Source organism: Schistocerca gregaria, chromosome 6 (genome assembly GCF_023897955.1).
Source record: "Schistocerca gregaria isolate iqSchGreg1 chromosome 6, iqSchGreg1.2, whole genome shotgun sequence".
Classification (NCBI taxonomy): domain Eukaryota; kingdom Metazoa; phylum Arthropoda; class Insecta; order Orthoptera; family Acrididae; genus Schistocerca; species Schistocerca gregaria.
In genome coordinates, this window is record NC_064925.1 from 427375966 (window position 1) to 427402404 (window position 26439).

The 26439-nt window shown below is 43.4% G+C and overlaps 1 protein-coding gene across 3 annotated transcripts in view; it reads right to left on the reverse strand.

Annotated features, from left to right (window-relative positions):
- Positions 1 to 26439, reverse strand: part of LOC126277973 (autophagy-related protein 16-1-like) — an 837530-nt gene that overhangs the window by 556558 nt on the left and 254533 nt on the right. The gene's annotated exons all lie outside the window — the stretch shown is intronic.

Sequence of the window (26439 nt, forward strand, 5' to 3'; positions counted from 1 at the left end):
AGTAAACATGTTCTGGTAAAGGATTTTGCCTTGAGCAAACATAATTTCCTTCTCTGTTTCAGTCTCTCTCCGAAATCATAACTTAGGAAACGTTCATTACATTGGTAACTCAGCATATTACTAAGTCCATTTGCACAACATTTCTTCAGTTTACTGATATCATCATAACCACTTGAACATTTTAATACCTGTCTGTTTCAACATTGTATCACAGAAAGTGAAATAACTACAATTTGTTTCGCAGCAAATAAATAAATTCGATAATTTCAGCTTCTGAAAGCGTTTTATGTTTTATAATATTGTGATTAATGAATTCAGTTGCATTATCTATGTGGCTGTTTATGTACAAACCGGTGATATTCAGTGAAGACATATAGCACTTGTAAGGAACAAGATTTTTTTGCAACACTTTTGTTGTTAGGAAACTCCTTTCGACAATGTAGTTTTCATCATATGTTTAATTGTTCTTCCGTAACTCATGTAGTTTAATCATCAACTTACAGAGAGAGCTGTTTCGAGAGGTAACAAGAGGACTTATTTGATTACCTTTGTTGTAAGTCTTTAACTGTGACCTTAGTTGTGGAGCTTTTGAATTTAGATATATTCACCCCCCAAATACACACGTTCTTCATATTAGGCACATTGTGCTGCCACCTACTGCTAGTGGTCATTAGACACGGTGAGAGAGCAGAATGGGGCGCCCCGCGGAGCTCACGGACTTCGAACGTGGTCAGGTGATTGGGTGTCACTTGTATCATACGTGTGTACGCGAGATTTCCACACTCCTAAACATCCCTAGGTCCACTGTTTCAGATGTGGTAGTGAAGTGGAAACGTAAAGGGACACGTACAGCGCAAAAGCGTACAGACCGACCTCCTCTGTTGACTGACAGAGACCGCCGACAGTTGAAGAGGGTCGTCATATGTAATAGTTAGACATCTATCCAGACCATCATACAGGAATTCCAAATTGCACCAGCATCCACTGCAAGTACTATGACAGTTGGTCAGGAGGTGAGAAAACTGAGATTTCATGGTCGAGCGGCTCCTCATAAGCCACACTCACGCCGGTAAATGCCAAATTACGCCTCGCTTGGTGTAAGGAGCGTAAACATTGGACGATTGAACAGTGGGAAAACGTCGTATTATGGAGTGACGAATCACGTACACAGTGTGGCGAAGCGATGGCAGGGTGTGGGCATGGCGAATGCCAAAGTGTGTAGTGCCAACAGTAAAATGCGTAGGCGGTGGTGTTATGGTGCGGTCGTGTTTTTCATGGAGGAGGCTTGCACCCCTTTTGCGTGCCACTATCACAACACAGCCTACATTGGTGTTTTAAGCACTCTCTTGCTTCCCACCGTTGAAGAGAAGTCGGGTATGGCGATTGCATCTTTCAACAAGATCGAGGCCTGTTCATAATGCACGGCCTCTGCGGAGTCGTTACACGACAATAACATCCCTGTTAATGGACTGGCCTGCACAGAGTCCTGACCTGAATCCTATAGAACACCTTCGGGATGTTTTGGAACGCCGACTTCGTGCCAGGCCCCACCGGCCAACATCGATACCTCTCCTGAGTTCAGCACTCCGTGAAGAATGGGTTGCCATTCCCCAAGAAACCTTCCAGCGCCTGCTTGAACGCATGCCTGCGAAAAGGGAAGCTGTCATCAAGGCTAATGGTGCCTTTAACTACATTTTCTCAGCTTTGTCACCAGTCAGAGAACAAGTCTCAGAGAGTACACACGACATAATTTTACCGCAGTTTGGGTTTATTCCTTGCTCTATGTATTATTTGATAAATTTAATACGAGCAAGTGTTCCATCAGCAAAATCAGAACAAGAGTTATGGAATGCTGAGGAAATTATATTGGCAAGCAAAATCATTGCTTCTTGTCGAAGTATAGAAGATGAAAAACTGATACTGGCAATAGAAAGAAAATTATTTCTGAAAAAAAGGTATTTGTAAACATCTAACATAAATTTACGTGGTAGGAAGTAATTTTATGAAGGGATTTAACTGTAGTGTATAGTTTTACGGCAGTGAAACGTGGACAATGAGCCGTTTAGAGAAAATGCGTTTTAATCTGCCAGGAAGTTTCATATCAGCGCACACTCCGCTGCAGAGTGAAAATCTCATTCTGAAAACATCCCCCAGGCTGTGGCTAAGCCATGTCTCCGCAGTATCCTTTCTTTCAGGAGTGCTATTTCTGCAAGGTTCGCAGAAGAGCTTCTGTAAAGTTTGGAAGGTTGGAGACGGATACTGGCAGAAGTAAAGCTGTGTTTACCGGACGTGAGTCGTGCTTCGGTAGCTCAGTTGGTAGAGCACTTGCCCGCGAAAGGCAAAGGTCCCGAGTTCGAGTCTCGGTCGGGCACACAGTTTTAATCTGGCAGGAAGTTTCATATCAGCGCACACTCCGCTGCAGAGTGAAAATCTCATTCTGAAAATGAGAATAGAAGATTTTGAAATGGTGCCACAGAAGAATGCTGAAAGATTGGATGGGTAGACCGAACGATTAATGAGGTACTGAACCTAAATGCGAGAAGAGCAAAAAAATGGTTCAAATAGCTCTGAGCACTATAGGTCTTAAGTGCTGAGGTCATCAGTCCCCTAGAACTTAGAACTACTTAAACCTAACTAACCTAAGGACATCACACATATCCATGCCCGAGGTAGGATTCGAACCTGCGACCGTTGCAGTCGCGTGGTTCCAGGCTGTAACGAGAAGAGCAATTTATGGCAAATAGACTAAAAGAAGGGATCGGTTGGCAGGACGCATCCTGTAGCCTCTTGGTAATGTTGGGATGTGTGTGTGTTTTTGGGTTTGTGTTAGCGGGGAAGGGGGATGGGTAAATAGAGTGATATCGAGGTATGCATTAACGGAGCGCCAGGTCAAATTCACGGGTATTTATTAAGAGGAATTCGTGCAAGACCACATGATGGAACGTCCTGCTGGTAACCTCGAGTTATTCTGGAAAATCTAATTCAGGATACCTGGACACAGCCGTCAAACCCTCTCCTCCATAAGAGGAGCCCAATATCTCAACCACTGAGCCAACACGATCCGTCGTAAGCTCTAAATCATCAAAGTGGTCATAATAACTTGTTTGTGGCTGAAAGGAGATGGATATTATAACCGGTAGACTGAAACTTCAAGTCGGTCCATGTGTATGGGAACTAAAAGACGCGGGGTCGTTTCCCAGTTCGGAAGAAGATTTCAGTATGCCCAGAAGTCCACAGGAGCAAGTTGCTAACGTTACATCAGATTCCAAATAAGCAAGAGCGACAGCAGAAGGGCGCGAAGGCAGAGAAGAGAGCGCTGATGAGGGAGAATGGAAGGGGGAGAGGGCACAGAGGGACAGCTAACAAACAACTGGGACCGCTGCGGGCGGATGACGCAGCCTGTTCCGGCTACTCGCTAATGCCACCGGAAATTGCCTGTGCAGAGAAACCAGGAGGTTCAGCTATTAAGCCCGGCCGCGGGCCGCCGGGGTCGACGTTCGCATTGAGTGACCAAGGCCCGCGCGTATCTGATGAAGTATGCATGCGAAGTAGCCATCCCATTTGCCCGCTCCTCCGAGGTGCACGGCACCCCGCGGCCAACATCCGCCCACTGCAGCTCACTTTGCTGCTAACTGACCCAGCGCGTGCAGCGAGAAAACACTGAGAGCTATCGGTCTTCGCATTATCGCTATTACTGCCTACGTGCCCGGCGGGAACGCTTTCTTGCAATCTGTAAACGGACCAACTGACTGGAAAACGAGAGCGCAGATCACCAAGAACGGCGACTACGGATTCTTCCACGATTTCCCGAGCGGTTACACGTCGACGGCCGACAAAATAGTAGCTTCGAGTTCAACTGAGAGCTAGAAGAGCATCAGTCACGAGAAAGACATACAACCGATGTAAAACACGTTGCAGGTGCGAATAGGTGAAAGCGGCGAACTTACCGCTTAAATGGAATCATCGTCTGTTCAAATACGAAGCATGTCGGGCAGATGTTATCCTGACATTTATTCCAGGAAATCTTATTATTCCAAGTGAACCACCACACCAGACAATTAAATACGCGGTGGTTATAATTAAAGAGCAGCTACTCACAGAGGTCCAGTGTGGGCTGTAATTATTATATGGCAGGGAAACTTGGCAGATATTCTGATGTGTTAATGCGGAACCGATTTACGCACGAAAAAAATTAGTTCCAGTTTTGGCCACCAGGTACAAATCTGGCGCTGGGAATGCAATAAAGACTTACAGAAATGTTTTCATATGCAGTGAAGTAGGAACGGGATGTGGACAGAAAAGTTAAACAAGTGAGAAGGGATGAGATTTTCACTCTGCAGCGGAGTGTGCGCTGATATGAAACTTTTGGCAGATTAAAACTGTGTGCCGCACCGAGACTCGAACTCGGGACCTTTGCCTTTCGCGGGCAAGTGCTCTACCAACTGAGCTATATCCTTTCTTTCGGGAGTGCTAGTTCTGCTAGGTTCGCAGGAGAGCTTCTGTAACGTTTGGAAGGTAGAAGACGAGGTTCTTGCAAAAGTAAAGATGTGAAGACTGGGCGTGAGTTGGTAGAGCACTGCCCGCGAAAGGCAAAGGTCCCCAGTTCGAGTCTCGGTCCGGCACACAGTTTTAATCTGGCAGGAAGTTTCAAGTGACAAGGGCATTATGTTGGTTTTATTATTAAGCGCTGTTTACACAATTTGTTCAATAAGCGCACTGGAGATGTCGACGAGATGCTTTACAGCGCCATATTTGCACCTGGTGGGCAAAACTGGAACTAATTTTTTTCAGCTTAAATCGGTTCCGCGTTAATGCATTAGTCTATCTACCAATTTCGCTGCCATACGGATCTCCGTGAGCGCCGCACTTTAGTTATAACCACCCGGTACTTCGGGATCCACGTTAAATGTCGTAACAAGAATTTTGTCAATCGACAGCATACAAATGGGCTGAGTATTATGTCGCACGGTCAATGCCAATAATTTTGTTTGTCCACTACACTACTGATGGAAAAAATATTGTCTTTCAAATTGAGATATATACTCATTTTTAAGGATTTCGAGAGAATTCGTAAAGGAGGAGAATTTTGGTGGAATTCTTTCTTTATCTGCCCTGGAAGAAGAGACGAAACGCAAAGTACTAAAGCTCCAGTGCCGTGTTTCGGTATGTTAACATTGGGCACCTAAGCAGAACATAACACAGCCTCGGGCAGTTTCGATTTTCACAACGGGAACATGTCCTGGTTACTTTTCTAGCAAGTTTCACTAGAACACTTAACAGGAACCCTATTTCTACTCAAAGAAATATTGTCGCCTTTATATCGTGTTGGATAAGAAAAGTTACAACCAGACAACGCTCCCCTTCCATTGTACAATCTCTCGTTTGAAGTTCTGGTGCGACGTCCATAATGACTGTGGAAATTCTGAGGTTAATGAGGGACGGTTAGAATTATTTTTTCTGCACAAGTGACGTATTATTTGACGCTCCCTTCCCCTTCCAGTTCCCTCAGACAATACTCGCATTTCCTTGAACTCTTGGTAATATCTTCAAAAACTAAATCTAGTGATCGTTACACTGGTATAATTTTCTTTTAAAATAGGTTATAACTACACATTCCTCTCTAACTGGACTAGTTTTACGAGTATTATTCCTCTGCTAAATATTAAAAGAAGAAACAATTCATTTTCATCTACAGTAATTATGGAGATCTTTAAAAGCTTTTAGCAAAAGCAGAAAGAAACATTTATAGTATTGTTCTACCCCGTATCCAAGTGTGTGGAATGTATGAAAATATAAAATTTATTATTTTTTAGTTTAATAATGGAATTTTTCATTCCATAATTTACAGATTATTTCACTTTGTGCCATAAAAGATGAACGGAAACACAAAATAGAATCATCTAATTTTATATTGACGTGACGACATAAGACACTGTTTAACTGCGAAGGTTGCATGTTACACAAGTGTAGAAAAATCACCGAAAGTATTTGCGTAATTTCCATAAAAGTAATTTTTACAAAAATTTCAAATGTGTGTGAAATCTTATGAGACTTAACTGCTAAGGTCATTAGTCCCTAAGCTTACACACTGTTTAACCTCAATTATCCTAAGGACAGACACACACACCCATGTCCGAGGGAGGACTCGAACCTCCGCCGGGACCAGCCGCACAGTCCATGACTGCAGCGCCTTAAGCCGCTCGGCTAATCCCGCGCAGCAAAATTAATTTAAACTGATAAACACTGTCAAAAGTTTTTATGTACGCAGTTGAATAAGATAACAAAAATTTGTGTGTGATACGAAGACAAACCACGCTGTGGACCTGGCGCTGACAGCGCCAGTTTAAATTGGCATCAGATGAAATTATTTTCATCAAACTCTGACCCACATACCCTTTCCCAAAGAACACGAAGCAAATATTCCAGAATTCGCAACAAGAACTGCAAACATTAGTAACAAAAATTTTAGATATCCTCGGTGTAGTGGAGTAACTTAAATCACATAATTAAGGTAAGGTCTCCGGTCGAGATTGTATTCTAGTCAGGTTCCTTTCACAGTATGCTGATACAATAGCCCCACGCTTAGCAGTCATATATAACTCCTCGCTCCTCGAAAGCTCAGCACTGAAAGACTGGAAAGTTGCACAGACCACTCCAGTATCCAAGAAAGGATATAGTAACAGTCTGCTCAATAACAGTCTCAAGTCACTAACACCGATCTGCAATACGATTGTGGAACATATACCGTGCTGCAACACTGTGAATTACCTAGAAGCAAACGATTTAATGAGAAATAACCAGCAAAGGTTCAGAAAATACTGTTCTTCTGGAACACAACTAGCTCTTTATTCTCACAAAGTAATGAGTGGTATCAACAGAATAAGGCAAACTGATTCCGTATTTTCTGATTTTCAGAAGGCTTTTGACACTTTCCGTGACAAACTACTTCCAATCAAATTGCGTACCTACGAAGTATCGCCTCAGCTGTGCAACTGTATTCGCGATTTCCTGTTAGAAATGTCACAGTTCGTAGTAATTGGCGGAAAGTTATCGAATAAAATAGAAGTATTATCTGGCGTTTCGCAAGGAAGTGTTATAGACTCTCTGCTGTTACTGATGTACATAAACTATTTAGGAGACAAATGAGCAGTCTACTTAGAGTGTTTGCAGATGATGCTGTCATTTGCCGCCTTGTAAAGTCATCAGATCAATTGCAAAATTTACATAAGATGTCTTATGGAAAGAAAAGTGGCAATTGATTCTAAATAATGAAAAGTGAAGTAATCCACATGGACACTAAAAGGAGTCTCCCAAATTTTGGTTACATGATAAATCACGCAAATCTAAAGGCTGTCAATTCAATTAAATTCCTAGGAATTATAATTTTGAATAACTGATTTTTAAGGATCACACAGACAAAGTTGTGGGAAAAGCAAACCAAAGATTGTGTTCTATTGGCTAAACATGCAGAAGGTGAACCAGGTGATCTAAAGAGACTGCTTACATTACGCATGTCCGCCATCTTCTGGCGAACTGCTGTGTGCTGGCTGTGTGATCCGTATCAGGCAGGATAGAAGCATGCCGAGTCTGCTACGCATGTATTGCTTGCTTTACTGCTGGCGAAAATGATTTATTTGCAACAGTATACAGAATTGTCAGCTCAGCATGGAAGCTGTGTTTGCAGCTTCCCGTGATGTTGTCATGAGATCTCCAATATCAGAAACAGTAACCAAAAATTTAATAAATCATATGGAATATCAAATCTTCGAAAATAAAGTCACAGAAGAAAATTAAATATCATGCAGGGAAAAGTTCTAAGTTAGAGGCAAGCAGATATACAGTTAGTGTACTATTTTGACAAGGGCTTATGTTGCTGGAAATAAATGACTAATTACAGCTGCAGTAACGCAAACATACATGTAATGCAACATAAACACAATTATACATGTAATGAAAGATCAATACAATTTGTCACTTAAGTCGTTTCGTAAAACACAGGTAGATTAATCACGTATGTTGAAGTACATATAACTTGAATGTAATCAATTTCACAAAGATCTTCGCATCTAAATCTTGAGCCAAAAAAAAAAAAAAAAAAATCCGTGACAAAATAACATTGAGAGCACAGCTATGTGGAGGCCTACAGTTGCGAAACGTGAACAGTGGAGAGAATGAGACGACACAATCTGAGGTCTTTGCAATGTGATGCCACATATGACTGTTGCAGATCAGACGGATTGTTGGATCGTGAAAGAAGACGTCCTGCGACGAGCCAACGAGAAAACTATGCTTGTTAAGGAAGTTATCCAGTGGACGAGATAAATGTGTTAGGCATACATCGCACTCGTGCGGGAACAGTGACACAGTGCTAAAGCGCAATACTTGAGAAAATTCTGTTTAAAGACTTAATTGCCGGCCGCTGTGGCTGAGCGGTCCTAGGCCCTTCAGTCCGGAAACGCGCTGCTGCTACGGTCGCAGGTTCGAATCCCACCTCGGGCATGGATGTGTATAATGTCCTTAGCTTAGTTAGATTTAAGTAGTTCTAAGTCTAGGGGACTGATGACCTCACATGTTAAGTCCCATAGAGCTTAGAGTCATTTGAACCATTTTGAAAGACTTAATTGTATAAAACTTAAATTGAACCAGTGGAAGGGTCCTTCACAATTCAAGTAAGGACTGTTACCAGCAAATTCCATTACATTTCTCGTGCACGCTGGGGCATTTCATATTTTCCAGTGACATAACTAAAGATGCCGTCTTTCGACTTCAGTCACTATTCTTGCCTGGGTGCGGTATTAGGAAATAGGTCCTGCCTGAATACTGTAATTAGAGGTCAGGTAGAAGGAAAGTATTACGAGGGCAGACCTAGATATGATTTAAGGGAGGTAGTTGAAGATGCAGCACACATTGTGAAGTGATGAGGATACGAGGTAAGGAGAAGAAAGCAGAGCTTATGGTTGATAACCGAAACAGCAATACAGATGTAACATACGTTTACACACCATCTGTCTGCAACAAGTAACATTAGTGTTGTTCTTAGTGTTTTCATATACTCTCCCAGTGGTCTTGATTGTCATCCAAGTCCGTATTGAATACCACAGCGAGTGTATCTGAAAAAACTAAGAATAAAATGAGTGTTATTCGTTGCCAAAAGATGGTGAAAATAAATATTCGACGCGGTCATTAGTTGGATTCCAGCATGAGTTTGTAGCGATACCACCATTGTCATACTTTCCAAACCGAATTTGTGATTGTCCTAGGGAATCTCATCTGTAAACTGACGAACCGTATATTTTGGTTAAAATTATTAAGAACGTCTGGCAGTGATGGTGTACATTCAAAACTGGCAACGGTCTTTTTTCAATAAACCAAAACTTCAAAAATTGTCGCTCGATGTTGCTGCATATTATAAACATTCCGTATTACTAACAACCACAGTTCTGCAGTAACGTCATTATGTTACGAAATGGCAGTGACCTAAACAGTTTTATAAGCTGCGACATTGACTAGAACAAAAACAGTGATGCAGGATGTGTAAAATTTGTTTCCTTAATTCCAGTCTAGGACCACAAAAAATGTCGTCACATTATCTACTTTGGTCCATAGAGACCACACGAGATCTGTTATTCGGTCTCATTTAATCTTCTGCAGTAGTCATACACAGGGTGTTTCGGTAAGACCGTCCAAAAATTTAACAGGACATAGAGGATGCTTCACTGAACAATTTGATGTAGGGAACCTGGGGTTGGAGAAGCCAGCTTAAGGAAATAATAGGAATAAAAGCACAGTGTGGGGTACCCTTTCATTTACATTTTTTTTCTTGTCATCAGTCTACTGACTGGTTTGATGCGGCCCGCCACGAATTCCTTTCCTGTGCTAACCTCTTCATCTCAGAATAGCACTTGCACCCTACGTCCTCAATTATTTGCTTGACGTATTCCAATCTCTGTCTTCCTCTACAGTTTTTGCCCTCTACAGCTTCTCTAGTACCATGGAAGTCATTCCTTCATGTCTTAGCAGATGTCCTATCATCCTGTCCCTTCTCCTTATCAGTGTTTTCCACACATTCCTTTCCTCTCCGATTATGCGTAGAACCTCCTCATTCCTTACCTTATCAGTCCACCTAATTTCCAACATTCGTCTATAGCACCAAATCTCAAATGCTTCGATTCTCTTCTGTTCCGGTTTTCCCACAGTCTATGTTTCACTACCATACAATGCTGTACTCCAGACGTACATCCTCAGAAATGTCTTCCTCACATTAAGGTCGGTATTTGATATTAGTAGATTTCTCTTGGCCAGAAATGCCTTTTTTGCCATAGCGAGTCTGCTATTGAAGTCCTCCTTGCTCCGTCCGTCATTGGTTATTTTACTGCCTAGGTAGCAGAATTCCTTAACTTCATTGACTTCGTGATCATCAATCCTGATGTTAAGTTTCTCGCTGTTCTCATTTCTACTACTTCTCATTACCTTCGTCTGTCTCCGATTTACCCTCAAACCATACTGTGTACTCATTAGACTGTTCATGCCGTTCAGCAGATCATTTAATTATTATTCACTTTCACTCAGGATAGCAATGTCATCAGCGAATCGTATCATTGATATCCTTTCACCTTCTATTTTAATTCCACTCCTGACCCTTTCTTTTATTTCCATCATTACTTCCTCGATGTACAGATTGAAGAGTAGGGGCGAAAGGCTACAGCCTTGTCTCACTTCCTTCTTACTACGAGCACTTCGTTCTTGATCGTCCACTCTTATTATTCCCTCTTGGTTGTTGTACATATTGTATATGACCCGTCTCTCCCTATAGCTTACCCCTACTTTTCTCAGAATCTTGAAAAGCTTGCACCATTTTATATTGACGAACGCTTTTTCCAGGTCGACAAATCCTATGAATGTGTCTTGATTTTTCTTTAGCCTTGTTTCCATTATTAGCCGTAACGTCAGAATTGCCTCTCTCGTGCCTTTACTTTTCCTAAAGCCAAACTGGTCGTCACCTAGCGCATTTTCAATTTTCTTTTCCATTCTTCTGTATATTATTCTTGTAAGCAGCTTCGATGCATGAGCTGTTAAGCTGATTGTGCGATAATTCTCGTACTTGTCAGCTCTTGCCGTCTTCTGAATTGTGTGGATGATGCTTTCCCGAAAGTCAGATGGTATGTCGCCAGACTCATATATTCTACACACCAACGTGAACAGTCGTTTTGTTGCCACTTCCCCTAATGATTTTAGAAATTCTGATGGAATGTTATCTATCCCTTCTGCCTTATTTGACCGTAAGTCCTCCAAAGCTCTTTTAAATTCCGATTCTAATATTGGATCCCCTATCTCTTCTAAATCGACTCCCGTTTCTTCTTCTATCACATCAGACAAATCTTCACCCTCATAGAGGCTTTCAATGTATTCTTTCCACCTATCTGCTCTCTCCTCTGCATTTAACAGTGGAATTCCCGTTGCACTCTTAATGTTACCACCGTTTCTTTTAATGTCACCAAAGGTTGTTTTGACTTTCCTGTATGCTGAGTCTGTCCTTCCGACAATCATATCTTCTTCGATGTCTTCACATTTTTCCTGCAGCCATTTCGTCTTAGCTTCCCTGCACTTCCTATTTATTTCATTCCTCAGCGACTTCTATTTCTGTATTCCTGATTTTTCCGGAACATGTTTGTACTTCCTGCTTTCATCAATCAACTGAAGTATTTCTTCTGTTACCCATGGTTTCTTCGCAGCTACCTTCTTTGTACCTATGTTTTCCTTCCCAACTTCTGTGATGGCCCTTTTTAGAGATGTCCATTCCTCTTCAACTGTGCTGCTATTCCTTATTGCTGTATCTATAGCGTTAGAGAACTTCAAACGTATCTCGTCATTCCTTAGAACTTCCGTATCCCACTTCTTAGCGTATTGATTCTTCCTGACTAATGTCTTGAAATTCAGCCTACTCTTCATCACTACTATATTGTGATCTGAGTCTATATCTGCTCCTGGGTACGCCTTACAATCCAGTATCTGATTTCGGAATCTCTGTCTGACCATGATGTAATCTAATTGAAATCTTCCCGTATCTCCCGGCCTTTTCCAAGTATACCTCCTCCTCTTGTGATTCTTGAACAGGGTATTCGCTATTACTAGCTGAAACTTGTTGCAGAGCTCAATTAGTCTTTCTCCTCTTTCATTCCTTTTCTCAAGCCCATATTCTCCTGTAACCTTTTCTTCTACTCCTTCCCCTACAACTGCATTCCAGTCGCCCATGACTATTAGATTTTCGTCCCCCTTTACATACTGCATTACCCTTTCAATATCCTCATACACTTTCTCTATCTGTTCATCTCCAGCTTGCGACGTCGGCATGTATACCTGAACTATCGTTGTCGGTGTTGGTCTGCTGTCGATTCTGATTAGAACAACCCGGTCACTGAACTGTTCACAGTAACACACCCTCTGCCCTACCTTCCTATTCATAACGAACCCTACACCTGTTATACCATTTTCTGCTGCTGTTGATATTACCCGATACTCATCTGACCAGAAATCCTTGTCTTCCTTCCACTTCACTTCACTTACCCCTACTATATCTAGATTGAGCCTTTGCATTTCCCTTTTCAGATTTTCTAGTTTCCCTACCACGTTCAAGCTTCTGACATTCCACGCCCCGACTCGTAGAACATTATCCTTTCGTTGATTATTGAATCTTTCTCTCGTGGTAACCTCCCCCTTGGAAGTCCCCTCCCGGAGATCCGAATGGGGGACTATTCCGGAATCTTTTGCCAATGGAGAGATCATCATGACACTTCTTCAACTACAGGCCACATGTCCTGTTACATTAGTCACAGTTAACTGCAGATAACATCATTGACACAATGAACGTAGCATTTGTACTGTACCTTACAAAATGTGCTGAGACTGACGGCCATCAACCTCAGTGCAAGCATGACATCGACGAACAAGATTCTGACGCACCCTGCCAAACATACCTGGTGTGTTTCGAATCTCGTCACAGGCAGATACGATTCTGGCAACTAATTCCATTTCCGTACCCACTCGGGTCTCATACATCAGGGACTTAGATATTACTATAGGAAATAATCAAGGGGATTCAGGTCAGGTGACCTCGCAGGCCTTGGAATAGGGCCTCCCCTTCCAATCTAGCGACCAGGAACTAGAGTATTGAGATACTTGCGGATATTCACACTGAAATGAAGCAGTGCACCGTCATGTTGTGTCCACAACCTCTCACGAACAACCAAGGGTAAATTCTCCAACATCTCAGATGGAACTTATAGCGCGAACTTCACGTACAGGTAGCCATTCAGACGGCCAGGTAGAAGATATGGCCCCGCAAGATTGTCGCCTACAATGCTGGTCCAGATACTCACAGCAAAACGTACTTGATGGTTTGATTCTACAACAGTGTGAGAGTTTTCCTCATTCCACACGTGCTTATTTCTGCTGTTCAAATACCATTACGATCAAATGACACCTCGTCAATAAACAGCACGATTTGGAGGAAATCTGGTCGATCAATTTTTTTTTGGAGCAAACACTGTATCACAGTGCGACTCTTGGTGCAAAGTGACTCCTTGTGGGTGGTATGGGAGTAACTGTTGTTCGTGGAGTATTCGTCACAAGCTAGTATGTGCAACTACCATTTCACGTGCAATAGACGAGTACTTCTAGTGGGGTTCGCTGCAACACGTTCCAGCACCTCCTCTTCAAAATCGGGTGTGTGAGTCCTCATGTTGCCAGGTCCCTCGTTTCCTCTTTTCAATGAACAGTCTCCCACATTCGTCGATCGAGAGATATAAATACTCGTCGTGAGGGATAATGCCTGTAAGGAAACCATTCCCTGTGCAGCCTTTTAGCAACGAGAGCATTGCAACGTACTTACCCTTACACGAGGTGAATGTCAGTGAGTTCTGCGAAACTGTGCCTGTACTACACCGTCGTATTGTGCTGTAAGGCTCTGAATAGCACCGAGTAATGAATGGGTGTGTCATTGATTCATAGCACGTTCTGCCATGGGACAATGTAAATACACCACACCCATCTTATGGATAAGTAAAGTAAACAAAACCTTCATCATCATTTCCCAGTAATGAGGCTCGTCTTCCTTGTTTTCTTGCACGAAATAAAGAATGTACATGTAAATAAACAGCACCGTACATGTAAACTTGTAGGTTCAAATGGCTCTGAGCACTATGGGACTTTAACTGCTGAGGTCATCAGTCCCCTAGAACTTAAAAGTACTTAAACCTAACTAACCTAATGATGTCACACACATCCATGCCCGAGGCAGGATTCGAACCTGCGACCGTAGCGGTCACGCGGTTCCAGACCGTAGCGTCTAGAACCGCTCGGCCACTCAGGCCGGCTAAACATGTAGGCATGTTAGTTCTAAATAAGACGAAAACAGTAATCCTAGACAAAGTTTACTTTTATATCTCCTTAAGCTGGCTTCTCCGACCGCAGGATCCCTACCTCAAATTGTTCAGTGGCGCACTCTCTATGTCCTGTTGCACTTTAGCACGCTCTTAAGGAAACACCCAGTATAGATGAATGTTTTATACATAGGTGAATATTTTGCTGAGTCTGGAAGTACCTGTTGACGCTTTTAACGGTGTTTACAAATTTGTATTTTAAAAGCTTATTTCGACATCTACGAGGGTTGGAACTTTAATAGTTGCAATTATTTATCTTTAGCTCGAACAAAATAGATACGTGTTTCAAGTTTTACTGACCTTCAAAGTAGTCACCAGCATTGTGTATAACCCAGTGCCAGCAATATGGAAGTAGTAGAATACTCTTAGCAGTGCCAGTTGTGTTCGAGCGGCGCGGTCTATTGCCCGACGAATTTGTAACAGTTCTGAAGCGAATGCCGTGAAGTGTATCCTTCAGTTTAGAAATCGAATTGAGCTTACGAGGGCTTAAGTCAAGGGAGTGCAGTAGGTGGTGCAGCACTTAGCAGCACCATCAGCCAAACAAATCAGTAACAGCTTGCACTGTACGTGCTTGAGCATTGTCCAGTAAAATGATGGTCAGGTCCTGCAGAAAGTGTTATCACTTCTGTCTCTAAGCTGATCATAGGTTGTGTTCCAAAAATTAACAGCATAGAGACAGAAGTGATGACACTCTCTGCAGGACCTGACCATTTTGCAGGACAATGCTGAAACACGTACAGTGCAAGCTGTTACTGATTTGTTTGACTGATGGGCTGCTAAGTGCTATACCACCTACTGCACTTCGCTGACTTAACGTAGTACAACTATCTCCTAACTAGTTCGCTGGAGACACGCCTAGAGGTACAAAGTGGTCTAAACAAAAACACGCGGGGGATATGTTACGTGCACAGACGTCATCAGCTTCAAACACGTACACAGTTAAAAGTGCCCGGCAGTAAACGCCTGTGTATAAACCGTGCCACGAAATTACTGCACCTGGCTTCCAGCGGCCGTTAACGGAAACACGTGGTGACGTTATAGTAAACTCCTACGGTGGTGACTAAGGAAAACGCGTCACAGTGTCAAAGCTTTCAGGTAAGCTGTGCATATACGAGGTCTGTTCAAAAAGTTCCGGAATTTTGTCCACAAAATTTTTCTAAACTTACCTTTACTTATCGTGCATGGTCTCTTTCGAAGTACTCTCCTCCACAACTGATATACCGCTCCCAACGCCGTTTCCACTTCACTTCATGGAGCAATCTTGGTGCGCCTCTTGCTGGATCGCGCGGAGCGCCGTTGCGAATTTTCTTTTATTTCGTCTATCGTTGCAAATCTTCTTCTTTTCAACTGGGTTTTCAACTTTTTAAATAAAAGTAAGTCCGCAGGGGCCAGGTCTGGAGAATACGGAGGATGAGGCAGCACAGTGATTTCGTTTTTGTGCAATAGTCACGCACCAACAGTGATTAATGTGCGGTGCGTTATCGTGATGCAAGAGCCATGAATTGCCTCGCCACATTTCAGGTCGTTTCCTTCTCACATTTTCTCGCAGGTGCCGTCCCGATAGCACCATCGATTAATAGTTTGTACCTGTGGCACGAATTCATGATGAACTAATCCTTCAAAATCAAAGAAACCTATCAGCATGTCTTTGACATTTGACCTGACCTGACGAGCTTTTTTCGGTCTTGGAGAACCTTTCCCGACCCATTGTGAAAACTGAACCTTGGTCTCAATACCGTAACCGTAGCCCCACATGTCATCATCAGTTACCATTCTCTTAGGGAACATCTCGTTCTCAATTGCGCGATCCAAAAGCTCTTCACAGAGGCGAAGGTCTGTCAGGTCTTGGCTGACTGAGCCGTGGGACGAGCTTGGCGGCAACACGATACATTCCAATATGCTCTGTCAAGATTTCATGACATGATCCAAATGAAATATTCAATTCTTCTGCACTCTCTCGGACAGCCTGTCTTCGACTGACACGCACAATTCCGCAGACGTTCCGGACATGAGCGTCGTCGGTAGACGTCGAAGAGCATCCTGAACGGGGATCATCCTTAACTTCTGTCAGGCCATTTTTATACCGCGTGAACCACTCGTACCACCGAGTAAGGCTTAACCACTCATCACCGTACGCTTCCTGCATAATTTGGTGAGTGTCTGTAACAATTTCCTTGAGTTTCATGCAAAATTTAATGCAGACACGTTGCTCCTCTAATTCTGCCATCTCGGAATTCGCGAAGTGTGCGCCACAAAGTTCTACTCAAAACAGCACCTTGCAATAAGTAACAGACGCGCGACAATGAAACTGCCAGCAGTTATGCAGTAAACACAGGCGTGTGCTGGAATGCAACCGCATTTGGCTCCAACACACCGTTGGAGCGAAATTACGAAAGTTCCATGATTTTTTGAAGAGACGTAGTACTTCCAAGTGGCTCAGCGTATTCTCGTAAAATCAGTAGCGCAGTGCCGTGTTATCCATAATCATAAATATCGCTGAAAGTGGAAGAAAGAGGAATACGCTGCGAATGTGAATACATTTTTGACACGAATAAAACAGCAGGATCAGGTAGTGGTACCTCTATACAACGCAAACTTACGGGAGGAAAAAATGCTAAGGTTGTCAGAAAGCAGGGTAAACTACTTTTTGAAAGACTCTAAGAAAGTGGAAGGAGCAGGGAAAAAATTATAACACCTGGAAAACAAAGGCGCTCCAGAAAAGCTGTTTCTCTAGATAACTTCCATAAAGCATTTATTCGAAGGAAAGTTTTGGAGTACTATGACCAGAGAAAGGAGATGCCATTGTTCAGAAGGCTGCATATATTTTTCAAAAACTGCGATATATTTTTGGGGGGAGGGAGGGGAAATGGAAACATTTCGGGTAATTTAGAAGTAGATGGAATTCCTTTCATAAAAATTTAAAAATAATAGAATGGCATTAACAGAACGTTCCGGCATTGTTGCAAAGCATACAGAACACTTGAAAGCAATCAGAAATAATGAAAAGGGACCAAATACGCTATTGGAATTTATGGACGAAGGATGGGGGCATACGCATTGTATAATGAAAAGGTGCTGGGAGCATGAGAAGTTCTGGATGAAGTGAATGACAAGATTGCATGACAAAGTTATTGTTGTCCACAGTGGAGGAGCAACGGGTTTCATAGAGAGAGCAGTTAGACTGTCATTCGAAACCGAAATCCCAATGTTATCACGATGATATGAATGGGGACAGTTATCATAAATTGTTAGAAAAGAAACTGATTCCTAATATCCCAACCGGTTCTTGGTAACTAATTGTATCACACTGTTCAGACACATAACGCCCCACTAGTGAAAATCGCAAAAAGGACATTATTGAACGGGTCATTCCAAACAAAATCAGCTGTGAAGCGAGCTCAAAAAGAAATTAACTTTTACAAATTGTGTGTTATAGTAAGACGATTTTTGTAAAGCGTAAGCAATCCTAAAGTGGAAGGGGTATACTGGGCTGGGGCTCTCGCGAATACACTGTACTCAAGGGAGCTGATGTGGAATACAAGGAAACAAAAGTTACAGAAAAAATATGTACTGTTGGTTTAACTTCCCTAGAAAAAGTTACTACATAGTTTTTATCTAATATTACCCAACAGGAGTGTTAAAAGCTTGCGAACATTTAATTGGAAATGAATATTGGCGCAGCGATGGGTTAGTAGTGGAAAAAGCGGTAGAGAGTATAATAATGAATGCTGGTTTGGAGACTGAGGATCGAGGTGCAGCACATGACGACGGTACGTGAAAACCGACACGGCGGATGAGACCGGAATGGAGTCCACGGCAACACAAACGGCAGATGAAAAAATTGTGTGACCGACCATCCACTTGATAACTCCAATACACGCCGACCGAAGCGCGCTCACTCCCAGGTGGAATAAGATCGTCGTCGACTAATAACTTGCATACCAACCTCGTATTTTTGTTTACACCACGTCGTACCTGTAGGCGTGTCCCGAGTCAGCTGGTTGGTGGTTAGTTATAACGCGTTATGTGTGAAGGATATGAAACCTGATAATAATTTCGACACATTACCTGAGAGGTAAAGGACAAGGCGAAAAGTTTGTATCTATATTTCTGAATTTATTCTCCACTTGTAGACAAGTTACAGTTAGACTGTCATACATACTACAATAAGAATTTTACATAAACAGTAACACTGCAAAAACGAAATACAAAACAGTGTTTGTAATTTCATTCCCCATAAAAATAAATTTTTCCTTTCTAACATGGCTAAATACGTTCACTGTTAAAAATCATTCGAAGGCCATCGTTTAACAATGTTTTACGTTTAGCCTTCTAAATATGTAAAATACGTGAATTTGTATGTTTGTGTAGTAGAACAGTTAGTTTTGTTACACCAATCAAGGATTTCGTGCAATGGACCCATTTCATTCGGCCTGCGTTTTCCCATGTAAAAAAGTAAAACAATAGGTTTAATTACCAAATAAAATAAAATTTTAAGAACAGTTCCCAACTTTGTTCCCAGGATGAAAATAGGAAATGCAAGGGGGACGGTATTACGGACCTCGCCAGATTTGTTATAATGGCCGCTACAGTAACGTCCGCCGCACCCTTGACAATAGCCGTTACACACCACAAACTACAACACATGACTTAAATACAGCCGAAATGCAATTCAGTGCTCACTCTAGGTAACAGCCTGATGTTAATTTCACTGCTGCACTAACTCACCTCAGCGTAAAAAGTGAATTCCCCCGTACACGGAAGCGAAACGTGCAGCACAACAGACTCCATCAATAAGACAATGAAATCAGGTAAAGCACGAGCACGCAGCTTAACATTAGTTATATCTGTGGTGACCAGAAATTTCCAGGGGGTCGAAATTAGGAGCAAGGACGGAATTGGGACCTCTAACCTTAAACAGGGTGTTACAAAAAGGTACGGCCAAACCTTCAGGAAACATTCCTCACACACAAAGAAAGAAAATATGTTATGTGGACATGTGTCCGGAAACGTCTACTTTCCATGTTAGAGCTCATTTTATTACTTCTCTTCAAATCACATTAATCATGGAATGGAAACACACAGCAACAGAACGTACCAGCGTGACTTCAAACACTTTGTTACAGGAAATGTTCAAAATGTCCTCCGTTAGCGAGGATACATGCATCCACCCTCCGTCGCATGGAATCGCTGATGCAGCCCTGGAGAATGGCGTATTGTATCACAGCCGTCCACAATACGAGCACGAAGAGTCTCTACATTTGGTACCGGGGTTGCGTAGACAAGAGCTTTCAAATGCCCCCATTAATGAAAGTCAAGAGGGTTGAGGTCAGGAGAGCGTGGAGGCCATGGAATTAGTCCGCCTCTACCAATCCATCGGTCACCGAATCTGTTGCTGAGAAGCGTACGAACACTTTGACTGAAATGTGCAGAAGCTCCATCGTGCATGAACTACATGTAGTGTCGCACCTGTAAAGGCACATGTTCTAGCAGCACAGGTAGAGTATCGCGTACGAAATCATGATAACGTGCTCCATTGAGCGTAGGTGGATGAAACTAAAATGAGCTCTAACATGGAAATTAAGCGTTTCCGGACGCATGTCCACATAACATATTTTCTGTATTTGTGTGTGAGGAATGATTCCTGAAAGTTTGGCCGTACCTTTTTGTAACACCCTCTACATGAGTACTGCAGCATATTAAAAATGACTGAATAACAGATCTGAACATAGTCAGTACGGGTCGAAATAAATAGGCTGACTACAATAATTGAGATAATAGACTGGAATCTTTTAAAAAAATTGACGTAGACTGTTTTGTTCGTAAAATAATAAAACACGATCGCTGCCCTCTGTTGTGACACAATGCCGCCGTTATGTCGCCAGTTTTTATTTCTTGTAAGTCAAGTAGGACAGGTCAGCAGTATTAAAGAAGTTCACGTGCCACGAGCTTTTACTTATTCGTGTTTGGACGCCATTAACTTGAACTGCTCCCTTAACCCGAATAATCTGCAATACAAGTGCGACGGGAACCTGGCTGGGAACGGTAGTGAGACTGGTCTGTGTGAGGCCACGCCTGAGTTCCGGCCTCCTCCAAGTGGGTTGAGGCCGGCTCAGCTGAGGGAGCGCCGGACCCAAGTGCTGGGGCGCTGCGTGGCCGTCCGTTCCCACAACTGCTGTCGCAGACGCCGCCCGCATGCCGAAGCGCCGGTGACGCAGTTCCGCGTCACACGCGGGGCTCGCTTCCAAGGTGCTTAGCCGCTGGCTGCCAACAGCTCTCACACCACTATCCTAATCCCGAACGGAGACAATTGACATCCAATACCGCAACAAAGACTGGCACCTACCTAAAAAGATTACGAAAAATAAACACTCGTTTGCATACAATGATGAAATGTAAATGACGTAAGACGCAAGCCCTGTCTACGGCATTGAGTGGTAATCATTATCGGGAAGGCTGCGTCAGCTCGGACTCTGGCAAGTGGCGTAGAGGTTTCATGCTCTATGTTGATAATTATCACGTCAGGTCCACTACACGCCACTAAATAAAACTGATTCTATCGTGCCACACACGTTTCAAGGCGTTATCAATGGTGACGAGCCAAAACACATTACCACTGCCCACCGCGACGTTGCATGCCACCTGGTGGCGTTGCAGGCACGTGACGCGGAAACAAAAGTATGTAACCGGGGCAGAAATGGACTGGGGATCACCCTAGGGAAGATATGTGCTGCAGATGGGGAAATACACTAAGATAAGCGACTTTGACAAAGGACAGATTATTATTATTATTATTATTATTATACAAAGCCTGTGAACGAGTATCCCGAAAACGGCGAAGTTGATCAAATGTTCACGTGCTACTGTCGTGACCATCCATGGAAAGAGATAGAAGGGCAGTGAAACTACCACTATGCGCTAAATGATTGGATGCCCACTTTTCACAGGACATGGGGTTCGGAGGCTTGTCTGCTCTGTGAAGTAAGAGATGGTGATCTGTGGCATCTCAGCTGAAAGAGCACAATGCTGGTACACGCAGAAGTGTTTCGGAGCACACCGTTCATCGTAAATTGTACGTGTTCACATGTTGACCCAAAGAAATCATCAATTTCGATTGCAGTGGGCACGGCACCATCGGATTTCGACCGTCGATCAATGGAAGCGTGTCGGCTCTTCGGGAGAATCATATTTTTGCTACACTAGGTCGATGGTCGTCTTCACAAACGCCATCATCGAGGTGAACGGCGGCTCGATAAGTGCAGCGCGCCACGGACGTAGATTGATGGGACCAGTGTTATGCTATGGGAGACATTCCCCCGCGCTTGCTTGGTACCAGTGGTAGTAATCGAAAACACGCTGACAGCTGCGAACCACCTGCATCCGTTCATGCTTGATATCTTCCCAGACGGCGATGTCATCTTTCAGCAGTGTAACTGCCCGAGTCTGAAAGCCAGAACCGTCCTTCAGTAGTTAGAGGAGCCCTGTAGTGAACTCAGGTTGATATCTCAGCGACTATGGAGCCCATCTGGGTCGTTATCGAGGGCTATCACCGCGTACATAAATCAGCGGTCCGTAATTTACGCGGATTACATTATCTATTCCTAGACATCTAACGCCACTTATCTCCACAAACCTACCAAAAAACTGTCGGATACGAAGACTCAGTGATGTATTTCGTTCCAAAGACGGACAAACAAGCTATTAAGCAGGAAGCAAGTGGTCATAAAGTTTTGGCTCACAAGTGTACACACGGAGGCGATGGAAGGCATCGGACAGCGATATGCACAGACATACAGATGGCGTCAGTATCGCGTACATGAAGTATAAAAGGGCCATGCAATGCGGGAACTCTCATTTATACTCATGTCGATCATGTGAAAAGGCTTCCGACGTGACTGTGACCGCACGACGGGGATAAACAGACCAACCCGGAATGATAGTTGGAGAGAGACGCATGAGACATTCCATTTCGGAAAAAGTAAGGAAATTCAGTATTCCCAGATCCACGGTGTCAAGATTGAACCGAGAATACAAAATTTCAGGCACTGCCTTTCATCAAGGACAACACAGTGACCAACGGACTTTACGTGACGACCGAGAGCAACGGCGTTTGCGTAGAGTTCTCAGTGCTAAAAGACAAGCAACACTGGGTGGAGCAACCGCAGATATAAATGTAGGACGTACAACTAATGTACCTGTTACGACAATGCGGCGAAATCTGGCGTTGATGGGCTATGGCACCAGACGACCGACGCGAGTGCCTTTGCTAACAGCACGACATTGCCTGCAACGCCTCTCCTGGTTTCGTGTGCATATCAGTTGGACCCCAGACGCCTGAAAAACCCTGTACTGGTTCGATGAGTCCAGATTTTAGTCGACTGTAGGGTTCCGATGTGGCGCAGATCCCACAAAGCCATGGACAAAGGCGTAAACAAGGCACTGCGAAAAACTGTTAGTGGCATCATAATGGTGTGGGCTGTTTTGACATGGAATTGACTGGGTCCTTTGGTAGAACTGAACTGATCGTTGATTGGAAATTATTACGTTCGGCTACTTGGAGATCGTTCCCGACCATTCATGTCCTTCATGTCCCCAAACGACCACGGAATTTTTATGGAAGACAATGCGCCGTGGGAGTGGATTGAAGAATATTTAGGACAATTCGAGCAAATGATTTCGCCACTCACATCGGACTTCATGGACCCCATTGAACGTTTATGGGACATACTCGTGAGGTCATTTTGTGCTCAAAATGCTGCACCGACAACACTTTCGCAATTATGGACGGATATAGAGACAGCATGGGTCAACATTTCTGCAGGGGACTTCCTTGCTGCACTAACTCGGACAGAAGTGGGCCCGACACAGCATCAGAACTCCCATGACTTTTCTCACCTCCGAATGTATGCTATAGTGGAAAAACCTGTTTTCAATTAGAACGCGTTATTACCAGGTAAAACTATACTGAATGCCTTTGTTACAACTAGTCTTCACTGCAGGTCAGAAACGAATGTGTGCTGAAACTGGTTTTAACTAGACAAGACGAGTTTTGGCAAAATGGCTCAGTTAAAACTGTTTCGACCCAGACAAGGTTCATTTTCGTTGCATGTAAGGCATCAGAACGATTATGATTGGTCGAGCGGCCTCACCAGACTCGAGCGTTGCGAGTCGGCCGAGTCGCCGCGCGCCTGCGAACACCCGCTCGGTTTCTCTTCCACTAGGCGCGTACAGGTCGATTTGTACTCATTTCTCACGGTTGATCTAAATATAGAAACGCCACAGAAAGAAAAAATTTTAAGAAGTATATTAGAGATCAATGAACACGCAAAAAAACAATAGTTGCTAATTATGCAAGTAATTCATCAATGTCTCGATGTTTAATATTTTTAATGTCATATGCATAATGCGTAGAAGCTCATATTTAATACCTAATAGTGTTTAAAGAAAGATAATTAAAATGAAACTTTTCAGGTCCGAATTCAATATATCAAAAGAAAAATTCTCATTACTACAAGAAGTGCCGCGACAATTTTATGTTTAAGAACTGCTACCAAAACGCCAACCTTAGGAACAGGCCGAGGATATGTTACCTGTCTGTCTAAGAGGGTGTCTACTTCAAACTGCTGCTTCTGTAACAATAAAGGAAATATCTTGTAACGTAAGCTTATTTGTTCCCTTTTTTTTAATTTTTTGTGTTATGGTTGACTTCAAGATTCAAGCTACTTTCGTTAAAAGTATCAGAAGATGAATAGCCGGCTGAAGTGGCCGAGCAGTTCTAGGCGCTACAGTCTGGAACCGCGCGACCACTACGGTCGCAGGTTCGAATCCTGCCTCGGGCATGGACGTGTGTGATGTCCTTAGGTTAGTTAGGTTTAACTATTTCTAAGTTCTAGGGGACTGATGGCCATAGAAGTTAAGTCCCATAGTGCTCAGAGCCATTTGAACCATTTCAAGTAATTTATATATTTTTAATGTATGATATTCATTTGACGTTTTTAAATTAACACTGTCGACATGGCACTGTGATAACCCTTAAAAATGTCCCTTTACTGTGTGATTACATTGTATTAAACAATACAAATCTGCTTTAATCCCAATCAACATTGCTTTTGACTGCCTTATTTCCCCCAAACACGTTTCTCTAACTAAAACTAGGTTTATCTAGTGTTTCAAAGGAAGGCCACAGTAGTTTTAACTAGAGAAAACGCGTTCTACTTAAAAACCGGTTTTCACTTACACACACACACACACACACACACACACACACACACACACACACACACACACACACACACACACACACACACACGGATGCACCACGTGATTAGAAGTATCCGGGCACTCCCAAAAAAGATATGTTTGTGATATTAGGTGCATTGTGCCGCCATCTACTGTCAGGTACTCCGTATCAGCGACCTCAGTAGTCATTAGACGTCATGAGAGAGCAGAATGGGGCGCTCCGCGGAACTCACGGACTTCCAACGTGGCCAAGTGATTGGGTGTCCCTTGTGTCATACGTCTGTCCGTCAGATTTCCACATCCCTAAACATCCCTAGGTCCATTGTTTCCGATGTGACAGTGAAGTGGAAACGTGAAGGGACACGTACACCACAAAAGCGTACAGGCTGACCTCGTCTGTTGACTGACGGAGACCGTCGACAGTTGAAGATGGTCGTAATGTGTAATAGACAGACATCTATTCAGAACATCACGCAGGAATTCCAAATAGCATCAGAATCCACTGCAAGTATTATGACAGTTTGGCGGGAAGTGAGAAAAGTTGGATTTCATGGTCGAGCGGCTACTTATAAACCGCACATCACGTCGGTAAATGCCAAACGACGCCTCGCTTGGTGTAAGAAACGTGAACATTGGACGATTGTACAGTGGAAACCGTTGTCTGGAGTGACGAATCACAGGGTGTGGGCATGGCGAATGCTCAGTGAACGTCATCTGCTAGCGTGTGGAACGCCAACAGTAAAATTCGGAGGCAGTGGTGTTATGGCGTGGTCGTGTTTTGTACGGAGGAGGCTTGCACCCTTTGTTGTTTGGTGTGGCACTGTCAGAGCACAGGCCTACATTGAAGTTTTAAGCACCTTCTTGCTTCCCACTGCTGAAGAGCAATTCGGGAATGGCGACTGCATCTTTCAACACGATCGAGGACCTGTTCATAATGCACGGCCTGTGGCGGAGTCGTTACACGACAATAACATCCCTGTTAATGGACTGGCCTGCACAGAGTCCTGACCTGAATCCTATAGAACACCTTGAGGGTGTCTTGGATCGCCGACTTCGTGTCAGGCCTCACCGACAGACATCGACACCTCTCCTCAGTGCAGCACTCCGTGAAAAATGGGTTGCCATTCCCCAAGAAACCTTCCAGCATCTGACTGAACGTATGCCTACGAGAATGGAAGCTGTCATCAAGGCTAATGGTGGGACAACACCATACTGAATTCCAGCATTACCGATTGAGGGCGCCACGAACGTTTACGTACTTTTGAGCCAGGTATCCGGGTACTTTTGATCACATGGTGTATATACATATTCCTTTACATACTAGACACACTACTTTCAGAGTTATTTCTAGTCTGACAGGACACTGCCTAGTATGTAAAAGAAAACACTGTGCACATAAATGTGTATACATTTAGGGACACTTGCCTTGACTGCAGCCAAGGGGAGGTCTTTTAACAACATTACCTGCTGAAACCGCAGAACACCAGGATGGTACACTATCTAATCAAAACTATCCGGACCCCTATTACTGGACATTAATATGGGTTGTGTACAGATTTCGCCTTTAAGACGGCTTGAACGCTGCTGAATACAATTTCAATTAAGTGTGTAAATGTCTGTGGAGGAACGACGGAAGGGTGTGGTGTTGGACGCGTTTACTTAAGCGCAATAATGGCACCCGACGCTAACCACGAAAAACACACCCATACAGTAACACCAAATCCTCCGTGCTTCACTTTCCCCTCAACACATGATGGCAGTC